The sequence below is a fragment of the Dendrobates tinctorius genome, unplaced genomic scaffold (assembly GCF_039654945.1).
Source record: "Dendrobates tinctorius isolate UK_male_01 unplaced genomic scaffold, ASM3965494v1 ptg000372l, whole genome shotgun sequence".
In the NCBI taxonomy this organism is placed as follows: Eukaryota; Metazoa; Chordata; class Amphibia; order Anura; family Dendrobatidae; genus Dendrobates; species Dendrobates tinctorius.
Genome location: NW_027362038.1, coordinates 1,647,800 through 1,661,337, shown reverse-complemented (window position 1 = coordinate 1,661,337; position 13,538 = coordinate 1,647,800). Strand labels below are relative to the sequence as shown.

The window sequence follows — 13,538 nt, the reverse complement described above, 5'->3', positions numbered from 1 at the left end:
GGCAACGTTTTTCCAATCTTCTACTGTCCAATTTCGATGAGCTTGTGCAAATTGTAGCCTCAGTTTCCTGTTCTTAGCTGAGAGGAGTGGTACCCAGTGTGGTCTTCTGCTGCTGTAGCCCATCTGCCTCAAAGTTCGACGCACTGTGCGTTCAGAGATGCTCTTCTGCCTACCTTGGTTGTAACGGGTGGCAATTTGAGTCACTGTTGCCTTTCTATCAGCTCGAACCAGTATGCCCATTCTCCTCTGACCTCTGGCATCAACAAGGCATTTCCGGCCACAGAACTGCCGCTCACTGGATTTTTTTTCTTTTTCGGACCATTCTCTGTAAACCCTAGAGATGGTTGTGCGTGAAAATCCCAGTAGATCAGCAGTTTCTGAAATACTCAGACCAGCCCTTCTGGCACCAACAATCATGCCACGTTCAAAGGCACTCAAATCACCTTTCTTCCCCATACTGATGCTCGGTTTGAACTGCAGGAGATTGTCTTGACCATGTCTACATGCCTAAATGCACTGAGTTGCCGCCATGTGATTGGCTGATTAGAAATTAAGTCTTAACACACAGTTGGACAGGTGTACCTAATAAAGTGGCCAGTGAGTGTGTGTGTGTGTGTGTGTGTGTGTGTGTGTATATATATATATATATATATATATATATATATATATATATATATATATATATATATATATATATCCATGCCCACTCCACATAGCAACCAAACACTAAGCATCTTTCATTTCACCAGAGCTGTTTAACCTCTCTCTGACCTCAGATGTACTATTCCGTCTATATGACCTGGGACTTAATTCCCATGGACAGAATAGTACATCATGCACTTTAATGCGATACTAAAATTCCGACGTCATCTTACCTGTAGGAAGATGGTGTCGGCATCCTGGGCTGCGTCCTCCTCCATCCGGCCTCCCGATCACTGTGATTGGCGGTTCAATTCTGAATAGCCAATCACAGCCTTTCTCATTGTTTCCCCCAATCAGATTGGCTGAAACAGTGAGGTCCCAGGCTAGGATCGAGTGCTGATGTATTAGATCCCAGGCCGGTGCCTGGCAACGCCAGGCATTGGCCAAAACTGCTTAGATTGGCACAATCAATAGCACCAATCGCAGGGCACAGTAGCGGTGTTACCGCGCTGTACCCTGCCGGTATCTGCCTGGATCAGTGCTGTAATAGCACCAATCCTAGGCCAGTGCCTAGGAAAGGTCTGGTATGGCCTGCAGCTGAAGCTTAGCACGATCAATGTAATCGATCGTGCCAATCACAGGGCACAGCTGCCGTGTGACCGCGTTGTGCCCTGCTGGTGACCTGCCGGAGACCTGGCCTAGAATTGAAGCTGTAAGCTCCGATCCTAGGCCGGTGCCTAGAAACACCGGCATCACCAGGACCAGCACTGATTGGTGGGATTGATTTTATCATCGACCCCTCCAATGACAGCTCACAGCAGCGGTATGACCGCTCTGTGACCTGTCTCTGACTTGTCTGTGACCGCACTGCAGGTCCTCATACTAGCTGAGGATTCCTGCAGATCAATTACACTGCCAGAGCCCCTCCTGTGCTGGGTCTTGTTGTGCCACTGAAACCTGTGACACCACAATTCCTGCTGAAGAAAGAAGACAGAAGAAAGAAGAGAGACTACAACCTTAAGTGTTGATCCCTGAAGCGGCCCCCTGCCCAATCTCTCTTCATCCACCCCAATTCCCCATCCCCTTCTTTTTACCCCCTCCACCCCCTTTGCGCCACCTCCGTGCGCACATTTAGCAGCTGCCGAGCGTTGATTGGTGACGTAGTTCACAAATCAACACTCGTGCTCGCTTTTTTCTCAACCCTCTTTGCGCCAAATCTGTACATATATCATGCAGCCGCCAAACTTTGATTAGTGACGCAGTTCACTTATCAGAGCTCGTTCCTGCCGTTTTCCATTTTTTTCACCCCCCTTGCGCCACCCCGTGCGCACATAAGGCAGCTGCCGAACTTCTATAAGTGAAACAGTTCACTTATCAGAGCACATGCCTACTGTTTTAGACACTTTATTTTCGCGACCTCCATGGGCACATCCAGCAGCCACCGAACTTTGATAAGTGACACAGTTCACTTATCAGAGCTAGGGCCTGCTGTTTTACACTTTTCTTTTCACAGGCATTTTTTTCTCCTTATTTGCTTTTTTCTTTTAGCTTTTTCTTTTCAGAATAGTTTGCACCAATCACTATCCCCCCATACATACAGTTATAAATAAAGTACACCCAAGCACCATACTCATAAAAAAATGTCCCACCTGTCACATTTGTCCCAACAGTGCTATTCATTGGAGGAGGCATATGTTTTTCTTGCCTCCGCCACTGATAGCGAGGGAGAGGATCCCACATTTCTAAACTTTTCTGATTCTTCATCTTCCTCCTCAGGTCCTCGGAACCGCCACGCAGATGTCCCAGGACAGAAGATAGGCAGCGCCCACCATTCCAGATGATGAAGATGAACCAGCGCACTCCACTGTGGACCCCGTATGGACCTCGCCCCCCCGAAAAATTACGAGCCACTGATTCCTGATTTTGTGGCAGAATCAGGAATCACATTTAGTGTCTCCTGTAGACGCAGTTGAAATGATGCATTTTTGGGGCCTGGTCCTTCACATGGGGATCCTGAAGAAGCCAGAAATTCGGTAATATTAGAGTGTTGATATTTTATATAACACTTCAGTGTTCAGAATGGTCATGGCCCGGAAGCGTTTTGAGACCATCCACAAATTTCTGCACTATACTGATAATAAGGTTTTAAATACATTAAATAGGGACTGCTTCATGAAGGGTTACTGTGACGTGGTGAAGCGGTATGCGGCTTGGCATACATTTTTTGCAAAAAACGTATCAACTAAATACCCTGTATTTGTTATACAGCACTTGCTGATCACTGTTATGTTTTTTACTGCAGAGTATTTTTGCAAATTTGTCTTTTTGTGTTCTCTTGTGTTTCACTATACTGATAATGCAGTGTCCCCCGCGAGATGACCCCAACTTTGACCGTGTGTTCAAAGTTCGGCCGGTCATCGAACGCTTCAACAAAAAATTTGCTGAAGTGTACATGCCCAAAATGGACATCTGCGTGGATGAGTCCTTAGTCCATTATAAGGGAAGGCTCGGTGTTGTGAATTCACTTTCTGGTCTGCCTCTGGTTGCTGGTGGGGGTGGTGGAGCTGGTTGTATTGACAGAGGAGTCATGAGTTCTCTTTCTGGGCTCCCTCTGGTGGTTGCAGGAGGTAATGAAGCTTATCTAATTAACAGAGACCTGGCGCCTGATAATGAGGACGACGATTAGACATCTGGAGTCTCTGACTGGATTTAAGACAGCCGACTCCCTCTTTCCATGCTGGTGATTTTTCCTGCCTCCTGAGGTCTTAGTTTCCAGTTCAGTCCCTGCATTCTCATGCTAAGTGTTCTTTGCTATTGTTCACATCGATTTGGTTTTGTCTATTCAGTTTTGTGTGGTCAGTCAGCCCCGACTGGGGCTGTGCTGAATTTCCATTCTTATGTTACTGTTTGTGCCAGTTTGCTTTTTGTCCCTTATTAGATTGGCCTCTTTTTGCTCTGTTTTCAGAATATGCCAGAGTGCTGATATAGTGGGAGAAGTCTAGTGACTTCAGGGTATTTTTTGCTATCTGAAGTGTTGGACATTTTTGAAGGGTTTTTTGGCATGATTGCAGACAGTATCTTTCCTTTCCTGTCCTTTCTAGTTAGTGTGGGCCCCATCGTTTGCTCAGCCTGTGCTTGTGTTTTCATCTTGTCTCACCGACAATATATGTTTGGGGGCTATCTATTCCTTTGGAGTCTGCTCTGGGGCAGTTTACATTTCCCCTTTTCTTGCTTTAGGCTTATTTAGTCCTCTGGCTGTGTCGAGGCATCTAGAATCATCGTAGGTACGCTCCACGGCTGCTGCTAGTTGTGTGGGTAGGATCAGGGGTCTGCAATCTGCTTAGTTACCAACCTCTCTGGTTTTCTGTGGCTTAGCCTGGGCTTGTTTTCCTCCTCGGTGACCCAATCTTAACAGAATCACCAGCCTAAACCGCAGATTCTAGGGTACTCAAAAGCAGGAAAGAATTGTAGAAAAAAAAAAAAGTGTCAGAATTTTTTCTTTATATGTATTTTTTCCTCTTTTTCTCTGGGGCCATGGGAGGATTTCTTCCTTAATGGAGATAAAGCAATTGTCTGATCGTGTTGAGCAGCTCGCTGCTGAAGTGCGGGGAATTTCCACCTATCTCGCTCAATCACATGCTGTTGAACCAAAAATCCCTACTCCTGATGTGTTTTCTGGGGATCGGTATATATTTTTGAATTTTAAGAATAATTGTAAATTATTTCTTGCCTTGAAGCCTAACTCATCGGGGAGCTCTTTGCAGCAGGTTAAAATTGTCATCTCCTTGCTGTGCGGTGATCCCCAGGATTGGGCTTTTTCTCTGACACCTGGAAATCCTATTCTGACTAATGTGGATGCATTTTTTCAAGCCTTGGGGTTGTTGTATGATGAACCTAATGCTATTCATCAAGCTGAGAAAACCCTATTGGCATTTAACCAAGGTCAGGATTCTGCAGAGTTATACTGTCAAAAATTCCAAAAGTGGGTGGTCCTTACTACATGGAATGATGGTGCCTTGGCAGTTCTCTTTCGGAAGGGTTTATCAGAAACCGTAAAAGATGTTATGGTGCGATTTCCTGTTCCCTCTGGTCTAGATGATTCTATGTCATTGGCCATTCAAGTTGATCGGCGTTTACGTGAACATAAAACTACACGAGAGGCATTGCAGCCTTTTGAACAAACGTCTGAACCTGTGCAATGTGATAGGGTTTTGTCTAGGGCGCAACATCAGGAGTTTAGAAGGCGTAATAAGCTGTGTTTTTTCTGTGGAGATGCCTCTCATACTATTTCTGTCTGCCCTAAACGAGAGAAACATTTTGCACACACATTTGCTGTGGGCAGTGTACAACCTAAGTTCCTTTTGGCAACTACTCTGATCTGCTCCTTATCCACATTTTCCGCTAAGGCTTTTGTAGATTCAGGAGCAGCTTTGAATCTGATGGATTTGGACTTTGCTAAACGTTATGGTTTTCCCATGATACCTCTGCGGACGCCTATTCCTTTGAGGGGTATTGATGCTACTCCTTTGGCGGAGAATAAACCTCAGTTTTGGACCAAGGTGATAATGCGGGTCGCCCCAGAACACCAAGAAAATTGTCAATTTTTGGTGCTGCACAATTTGCATGATACTATTGTTCTGGGTTTTCCCTGGTTGCAAACTCATAATCCAGTTTTGGATTGGACATCTGTGTCTGTGGTGAGTTGGCGTTGTCAGTGTGTTCTTAGTGACACTCATGTTTTCTCCACCTCTCCTCAGTCTCATGATATTCCTGATTATTTGGCTGATTTTTCTGATGTATTTAGTGAGAGTAAGTCTGCATTTTTGCCTCCTCATAGGAGTTCTGACTGTGCAATTGAGTTGATGCTCGGGTGTAATTTTCCCAAGGGTCGGCTTTTCAACTTATCTGTACCCGAACATGATGCTATGCGATCTTATATCAAGGAGTCGTTGGAGAAGGGTCATATTAGACCATCCTCTTCACCCTTAGGTGCTGGGGTTTTTTTGTTACCAAGAAAGATGGTTCATTAAGACCTTGTATTGACTATCGTTCCCTTAACAAAGTTACAGTTAAATATCAGTACCCGTTACCCCTGATTTCTGATTTATTTTCCAGAGTTAAAAGTGCCTGCTGGTTTACCAAGCTTGACCTCAGGAGGGCGTATAATCTTGTTCACATCAAGCACGGGGATGAATGGAAGACAGCGTTTAATACTCCTGAGGGACATTTTGAGTACCTGGTGATGCCTTTTGGGCTCACTAATGCCCCTTCTGTCTTCCAATCCTTTATGAATGATATTTTTCTGGACTTTGTGGATAAGTTTTTGATCATCTATCTGGATGATATTTTGATCTTTTCCAGTGATTGGGATTCTCATGTGGAACATGTCCGGACTGTGTTCCGGATTTTGAGGGAAAATTCCCTGTATGTTAAGGAATCGAAATGCCTCTTTGGTGTACAGAGGATTTCATTTTTGGGATTTATTTTGTCTTCGTCGACTATTGAAATGGACCCGGCCAAGCTACAGGCCATTTATGATTGGGTTCAGCCCACTTCTTTGAAGGCTCTCCAGAAGTTTTTGGGGTTTGCTAATTTTTATCGTAAATTTATAGGTAATTTTTCTGGTATTGTCAAACCACTGACTGATCTGACCAAGAAGGGCGCTGATGTGCTGAAATGGTCTCCAGAGGCTGTCTCGGCATTTCAGGAGCTTAAGCGGAGATTCACTTCTGCTCCGGTTCTACGGCAACCTGATGTCTCACTTCCATTTTAGGTGGAGGTAGATGCTTCTGAGATTGGTGCAGGAGCTGTTTTGTCCCAAAAAGATCCGGTGACTTCTAAAATTAATCCTTGTGCCTTCTTTTCTCGAAAGTTCTCCCCATCTGAACGTAACTATGTCGTGGGGAATCGGGAATTGTTGGCCATGAAATGGGCATTTGAAGAGTGGAGACATTGGTTGGAGGGAGCTAGACATCAAGTTGTGGTCCTCACCGACCACAAGAATTTGATTTATCTTGAATCGGCCAAGTGCTTGAACCCTAGACAGGCTAGGTGGGCCTTGTTTTTCACACGTTTTGATTTTGTGGTCTCTTTTCTTCCGGGCACTAAGAATGTCAAGGCAGACGCCCTCTCTAGGAGTTTCCTTGCTGATTCTCCTGTTGTGACTAAGCCTGCTACCATCTTAGGCGAGGGGGTAGTTCTTTCTGCCATGATAGTGGGACAGTTTTATAGGGCGGGTCGTTACGGATGCAGCGATACTAAATGTGTGTATTTTTATTGCTTTTTTTTTCCAAAAAATGAATTAGGGATTTTTTTTTTTATAAATTAATTTTACACTTTTTTTTTTTTTTTTTTTTACTTTATTACATTGTCCCAGGGGGGGACATCACTGTCATGTGTCTGATCGCTGATCTGACAGGTTGCACAGCACTGTCAGATCAGCAATCTGACAGGCACTGCTGGCTTCCTCCGTGCCTGCACTCTGCAGGCACTGAGGAAGCCGCCTCCCTGCAGGCCCCCGCGGCCATATCGGATCTGGAGGCCTGCAGGGAGGAGGACCCTCGGAGCGACACAGCACATCGCATCGCTCCGGGGGTATCAGGGAAGCACGGATGGAACCCTCTCCCTGCATGCTTCTCTCCAATGTCCCAGTACACTGCGATCATGTTTAATCGCAGTGTGCCAGGGGTTAATGTGCCAGGGGCGGTCCGTGACCACCCCTGACACAGTGCAGAGTGTCAGCTGTGATAATCAGCTGACACCCGGCTGCCATAAGCGGCGCTCCCCCAGTGAGTGCTGCTGATCGCATTAGATTTACTATTCCATCCTTGGGACTTACTGTAGGTCCCAGGTCAGATGGACGGAATAGTACATCTAATGTAGGAAAGGGGTTAAGGCACATTAGAGATTAATGAGAAAAAAAAAAAACATTTTGTACCAAAGTCCCCTGTTCTTTAGCTGCAAAAAATGTATTGAGGTACTTAACACAAAATTCCTCTCTCATTGAATCCACTATAGGACACGAGCATGGGTAAAGGGAAGAGGACCTGTTGTGAATTCTCTCTCTGGCTTCCCTCTGGTGATTACTGAAGATAGTGGAGCTGGTCAGATTGACAAAGGGGTTGCGAGTTCTCTTTCTGGACTCCCTCTGGTGGTTACTGGAGGTAGTGGAGTTGATCTGATTGACAGAGGCTTGTCACCTGATGTTTGTGCTTTCATCTTGTTTCACCGTCAATACATGTTGGGGGCTGTCTATTGCTTTGGGGTCTGCTCTGGGGCAGTTTAGATTTTCCCTTTCTTTCTTTAGGCTTATTTAGTTCTCCGGCTATGATGAGGTGTCTAGGACCACCGTAGGCACGCTCCACGGCTACTGCTAGTTGTGTGGATAGGATCAGGGGTCTGCAATCCGCTAGTTACCAACCTCTCCGGTTTTCTGGGCTTAGCTTGCTTTTTGTTTCTTCCTCCTCGGTGACTCATTCATAACAGTGGGCCCCATCGTTGCACAGTCTATTTTTCTGCCTGCGTTTGTGTTTTCATCAACAATATATGTTTGGGGGCTAGCTATTCCTTTGGGGTCTGCTCCAGGGCAGTTTAGATTTCCCCTTTCTTTCTTTAGGCTTAGTTAGCTCTCCGGCTGTGCCGAGGCGTCTAGGATCATCGTAGGCATGCTCCATGGCTACTGCTAGTTGTGTGGATAGGATCAGGGGTCTGCAATCCGCTTAGTTACCAACCTCTCTGGTTTTCTGTGGCTTAGCCTGGGCCTGCTATCCTCCTCGGTGACCCATTCATAACAGAATCACCAGCCTAACTGTAGACTCTAGGGTACTCTAAGTGTCAATTTTTTTTCCATATATTTTTTCCTTTTTTTTCTGGGGCCGTAGGAGGATATTTTTTGTCTAAATGGAGACTAAGCAATTGTCCTATCGTGTTGAGCAGCTCGCTGCTGAAGTGTGGGGAATTTCTGCCTATCTCGCTCAATCTTCTGCTGTTGAACCAAAAATCCCTACTCCTGATGTGTTTTCTGGGGATCGGTCTAAATTTCTGAATTTTAAGAATAATTGTAAATTATTTCTTGCCTTGAAGCCTAACTCCTCGGGGAGCTCGGTGCAGCAGGTTAAAATTGTCATCTCCCTGCTGCGCGGCGATCCCTAGGATTGGGCTTTTTCTCTGACACCTGGAGATCCTATTCTGGCTAATGTGGATACGTTTTTTCAAGCCTTGGAGTTGTATGATGAACCTAATGCTGTTGATCAAGCTGAGAAAACCTTATTGGCATTGAACCAGGGTCAGGATTCTGCAGAGTTATATTGTCAAAAATTCTGAAAGTGGGCGGTCCTTACTAAATGGAATGACGATGCCCTAGCGGCTCTCTTTCGGAAGGGTTGGGCAGAAACCATAAAATATGTTATGGTGGGATTTCCTGTCCCCTCTGGTCTTAACTCCATGTCATTGGCCATTCAAATTGATCGACGTTTACGTGAGCGTAAAACTACACGAGAGGCGTTGCCGCCTTTCGAACGAACTTCTGAACCCATGCAATGTGATAGGGTTTTGTCTAGGGCGCAATGTCAGGAGTTTAGAAGGCGTAATAAGTTGTGTTTTTTCTGCGGGGACGCCTCTCGTACTATTGCTGTCTGCCCTAAACGAGAAAAGCGTTTTGCTCACACATTTGTGGTAGGCAGTGTACAACCTAAGTTCCTTTTGGCGATTACCCTGATCTGCTCCTTGTCTACATTTTCCGCTAAGGCTTTTGTAGATTCAGGAGCAGCTTTGAATCTGCTGGATTTAGACTTTGCTAAACGTTGTGGTTTTCCCATGATACCCCTGTGGACTCCTATCCCTTTGAGGGGTATTGATGCTACTCCTTTGGCGGAGAATAAACCCCAGTTTTGGACCCAGGTGATAATGTGAGTCGTCCCAGACCACCAAGAAAATTGTAAATTTTTGGTGTTGCACAATTTGCATGATACTATTGTTCTGGGTTTCCCTTGGTTGCAAACTCATAATCCTGTTTTACATTGGAAATCTGTGTCTGTGGTGAGTTGGGGTTGTCAATGTGTTCTTAGTGACACTCCTGTTTTCTCCAGCTCTCCCCAGTCTCATGATATTCCTATTTGGCTGATTTTTCTGATGTATTCAGTGAGAGTAAGTCTGCGTGTTTGCCTCCTCACAGGAGTTATGACTGTGCAATTGAGTTAATGCCCGGGCGTAAATTTCCCAAAGGTCGGCTTTTCAACTTATCGGTACCCGAACATGATGCTATGCGATCCTATATCAAGGAGTCATTGGAGAATGGTCATATTAGACCATCCTCTTCACCTTTAGGTGCTGGCTTTTTTTTGTGGCCAAGAAAGATGGTTCACTAAGGCCATGTATGGACTATCGTTCCCTTAACAAAATCACTGTTAAATATCAGTACCCGTTACCCCTGATTTCTGATTTATTTTCCAGAGTTAAAGTGCCTGTTGGTTTGCCAAGCTTGACCTCAGGGGGGCGTATAATCTTATTCGCATAAAACACGGGGATGAATGGAAGACAGCATTTAATACTCAGGAGGGACATTTTGAGTACCTGGTGATGCTTTTAGGCTAATGCCACTTCTGTCTTCCAGTCTTTTATGAACGATATATTCCGGGACCTTGTGGATAAGTTTTTGATCATTTGTCTGGATGATATTTTGATCTTTTCCAGTGATTGGGATTCTCATGTGGAACATGACCTGATGGTGTTCCGGTTTTGAGGGAAAATTCTCTGTATGTTAAGGGATCGAAGTGCCTCTTTGGTGTACAGAGGATTTCATTTTTGGGATTCATTTTGTACCCGTCGGCTATTGAAATGGACCCGGCCAAGATACAGGCCATTTATGATTGGGTTCAGCCTACTTCTTTGAAGACTCTCCTGAAGTTTTTGGGTTTTGCTAATTTCTACCGTAAATTTATAAGTATTTTTTCTGGTATTGTTAAACCACTGACTGATTTGACCAAAAAGGGCGCTGATGTGGTGAATTGGTCTACAGAGGCAGTTTTGGCATTTCAGAAGCTTAAGCGGAGATTCACTTCGGCTCCGGTTCTACGGCAACCTGATGCCTCACTCCCATTTCAGGTGGAGGTAGATGCTTCTGAGATTGGTGCAGGAGCCGTTTTGTCCCAAAGAGATCCGGTGAGTTCTAAGATGAATCCCTGTGCCTTCTTTTCTCAAAAATTCTCCCCATCTGAACATAACTATGACGTGGGGAATCGGGAATTGTTGGCCATGAAATGGGCATTTCAAGAGTGGAGACATTGGGTGGAGGGAGCGAGACATCAAGTTGTGGTCCTCACTGACCACAAGAATTTGATTTATCTTGAATCAGCCAAACACTTGAATCCTAGACAGGCTAGGTGGGCCTTGTTTTTCACGCGGTTTAATTTTGTGGTCTCTTTTCTTCCAGGCACTATGAATGTTAAGGCGGACGACCTTTCTAGGAGTTTCTTTGCAGATTCTTTTGATGTGACCAAGCCTACTACCATTCTAAATGAGGGTGTAGTTCTTTCCGCCATCTCACCCGATTTGAGACGTGCCCTGGAGGAATTTCAGGAGGACAAACCTGAACGTTGCTCTATGGGTAAATTGTATGTTCCTGACCTGTGGAGGAAAAGCGTAATGTCTGAAATTCATTTCTCCGCATTGGCTGGTCATCCAGGTATTTTTGGTACCAGAGATTTGGTGAGTCGGTCTTTTTGGTGACCTGCCTTATCTCGTGATGTCAGGAATTTTTGTGCAGTCCTGTGGGACTAGTTCTCGGTCCAAGCCCTGTTCTCGTTCTAGTGGGTTGTTGATGCCCCTGCCGGTGCCCAGGAGGCCATGGACTCATACCTCAATGGATTTTATTTCTAATCTTCCTGTCTCTCAGAGAATGACTGTTATCTGGGTCATCTGTGATAGATTTTCTAAGATGGTCCATCTTGTACCACTCCCAAAGTTGCCATCTTCTTCTGAGTTGGTGCCCTTGTTTTTACAACAGGTGGGTTTGGTTGCACGGGATTTCTGAGAACATTGTGTCGGACAGAGGAGTCCAGTTTGTTTCCAGATTTTGGAGAGCTTTTTGTTCCAAACTGGGAATTCAGTTATCTTTCTCCTCTGCATTTTATCCTCAGACCAATGGGCAAACTGAGAGAACAAACCAGACTTTAGAATCCTATTTGAGATGTTTCCTATCTGCTGATCAGGATGACTGGGTCTCAGTTTTGCCCTTGGCCAAATTTGCGCTAAACAATAGGGCTAGTTCTGCCACTTTGATGTCGCCCTTTTTCTGTAACTTTGGGTTTCATCCTCGATTTTCTTCAGGGCAGGTGGAATCTTCGGCCAAGTGTGGATTCTGTGGTAGAGAGAATGCAGCAGATTTTGGACCAAGTGGTGGATAAGTTGTCCCACTCTCAAGAAAAATGCCAACAGTTTTCCAACCGGCATAGGACCATTGGTCCCAGGTTTAAAGTGGGTGATATGGTTTGGTTGTCTTCAAAGAATATTCCTATGAAGGTTGCGTCTCCAAAATTCAAATCAAGATTCATTGGACCTTATAAGATTTTGGAAATCCTTAATCCCGTTTGGCTCTTCCAGTTACGTTTAAGATTCATAACGTGTTCCATAAATCCTTGTTGAAAAGGTTTGTAGAGCCAGTAGTTCCAATGGAGGCACCTCCTGACCCTGTATTGGTTAAAGGTAATTTGGAGTATGAGGTAGAGAAAATATTGGATTCTCGTTTGCTAGACGGAGACTCCAGTACCTGGTCAAATGGAAGGGTTATGGCCAGGAGGATAATTCTTGGGTCTCTGCTTCTGACATTCATGCCGAAAGATTGGTTCGTGCTTTTCACCGGGCCCATCCTTACCGGCCTGGTGGCATGGTTGAGGGTTCGGTGACTCCTCCTCAAGGGGGGGGGAACTGTTGTGAATTCTCTCTCTGGTGATTACTGAAGATAGTGGAGCGGGTCAGATTGAGAGTTCTCTTTCTGGGCTCCCTCTGGTGGTTATTGGAGGTAGTGGAGCTGATCTGATTGACAGAGGCTTGCCACCTGATAATGAGGAAGACGATTGGAGATCTGGGGTTTCTGATTAGGATTTAAGACAGCTGACTCCCTCTATCCCTGCTGGTGATTTTCTTCCTGTGCCTCCTGAGGTCTGATGTCTCCTGCTCTTTCCCTGCATGTTCAGCTAAGTGGTTCATTTGCTATTCTGTTTGCATTTGATCTGGTTTTGTTTATCTCTGCTTTATGCGGGTCAGCTAGCTCTGCCTGGGGCTGTATCACCGCCCATATGTTACTGCACGTGCCAGTTTGTTTTGTCCCCTTTTATATTGGTCTCTTTTTGCTTTGCTTTCAGATTATACCAGAGTGCTGATCTAGTGGGGGCGACGTTGTGCGACTTCAGTGTTTTTGTGCATCAGACGTGTTGGATTTTTGCAGGGTTTTTTGCGTGATTGCAGACAGTGTCTTTCCTTTCCTGTCCTGTCTGGTCAGTGTGGGCCCCATCGTTTGCTCAGTCTATTTTTCTGCCTGCGTTTGTGTTTTCATCTTGTCTCACCGACAGTATATGTTTGGGGGCTAGCTATTCCTTTGAGGTCTTCTCTGGGGCAGTTTAGATTTCCCCTTTCTTGCGTTAGGCCTAGTTAGCTCTCCGGCTGTGCCGAGGCGTCTAGGATCATCGTAGGTATGCTCCACGGCTACTGCTAGTTGTGTGGACAGGATCAGGGGTTTGCATCCGCTAAGTTACCAACCTCTCTGGTTTTCTGTGGCTTAGCCTGGGCCTGCTATCCTCCTTGGTGACCAAATTTTATCAGGGACCTAGGTGGGCCCTGTGCCATATATAACAAGTCCTAGGATGACCCCAAAAAAACCCATGAAACAAAGCCCCGAAAAA

The 13,538-nt window shown here is 45.4% G+C and overlaps 1 protein-coding gene across 1 annotated transcript in view; it reads left to right on the top strand.

Annotated features, from left to right (window-relative positions):
- The first annotated feature begins 1,144 nt into the window (after positions 1 to 1,144).
- The window catches only part of LOC141075818 (uncharacterized), a 38,943-nt gene continuing 26,549 nt past the window's right edge, over positions 1,145 to 13,538 (top strand). Inside the window, exon 1 of the mRNA XM_073562958.1 lies at positions 1,145 to 2,675. The gene's annotated coding sequence lies outside the window, so the exon portion shown is untranslated. The remainder of the gene's footprint in view (positions 2,676 to 13,538) is intronic.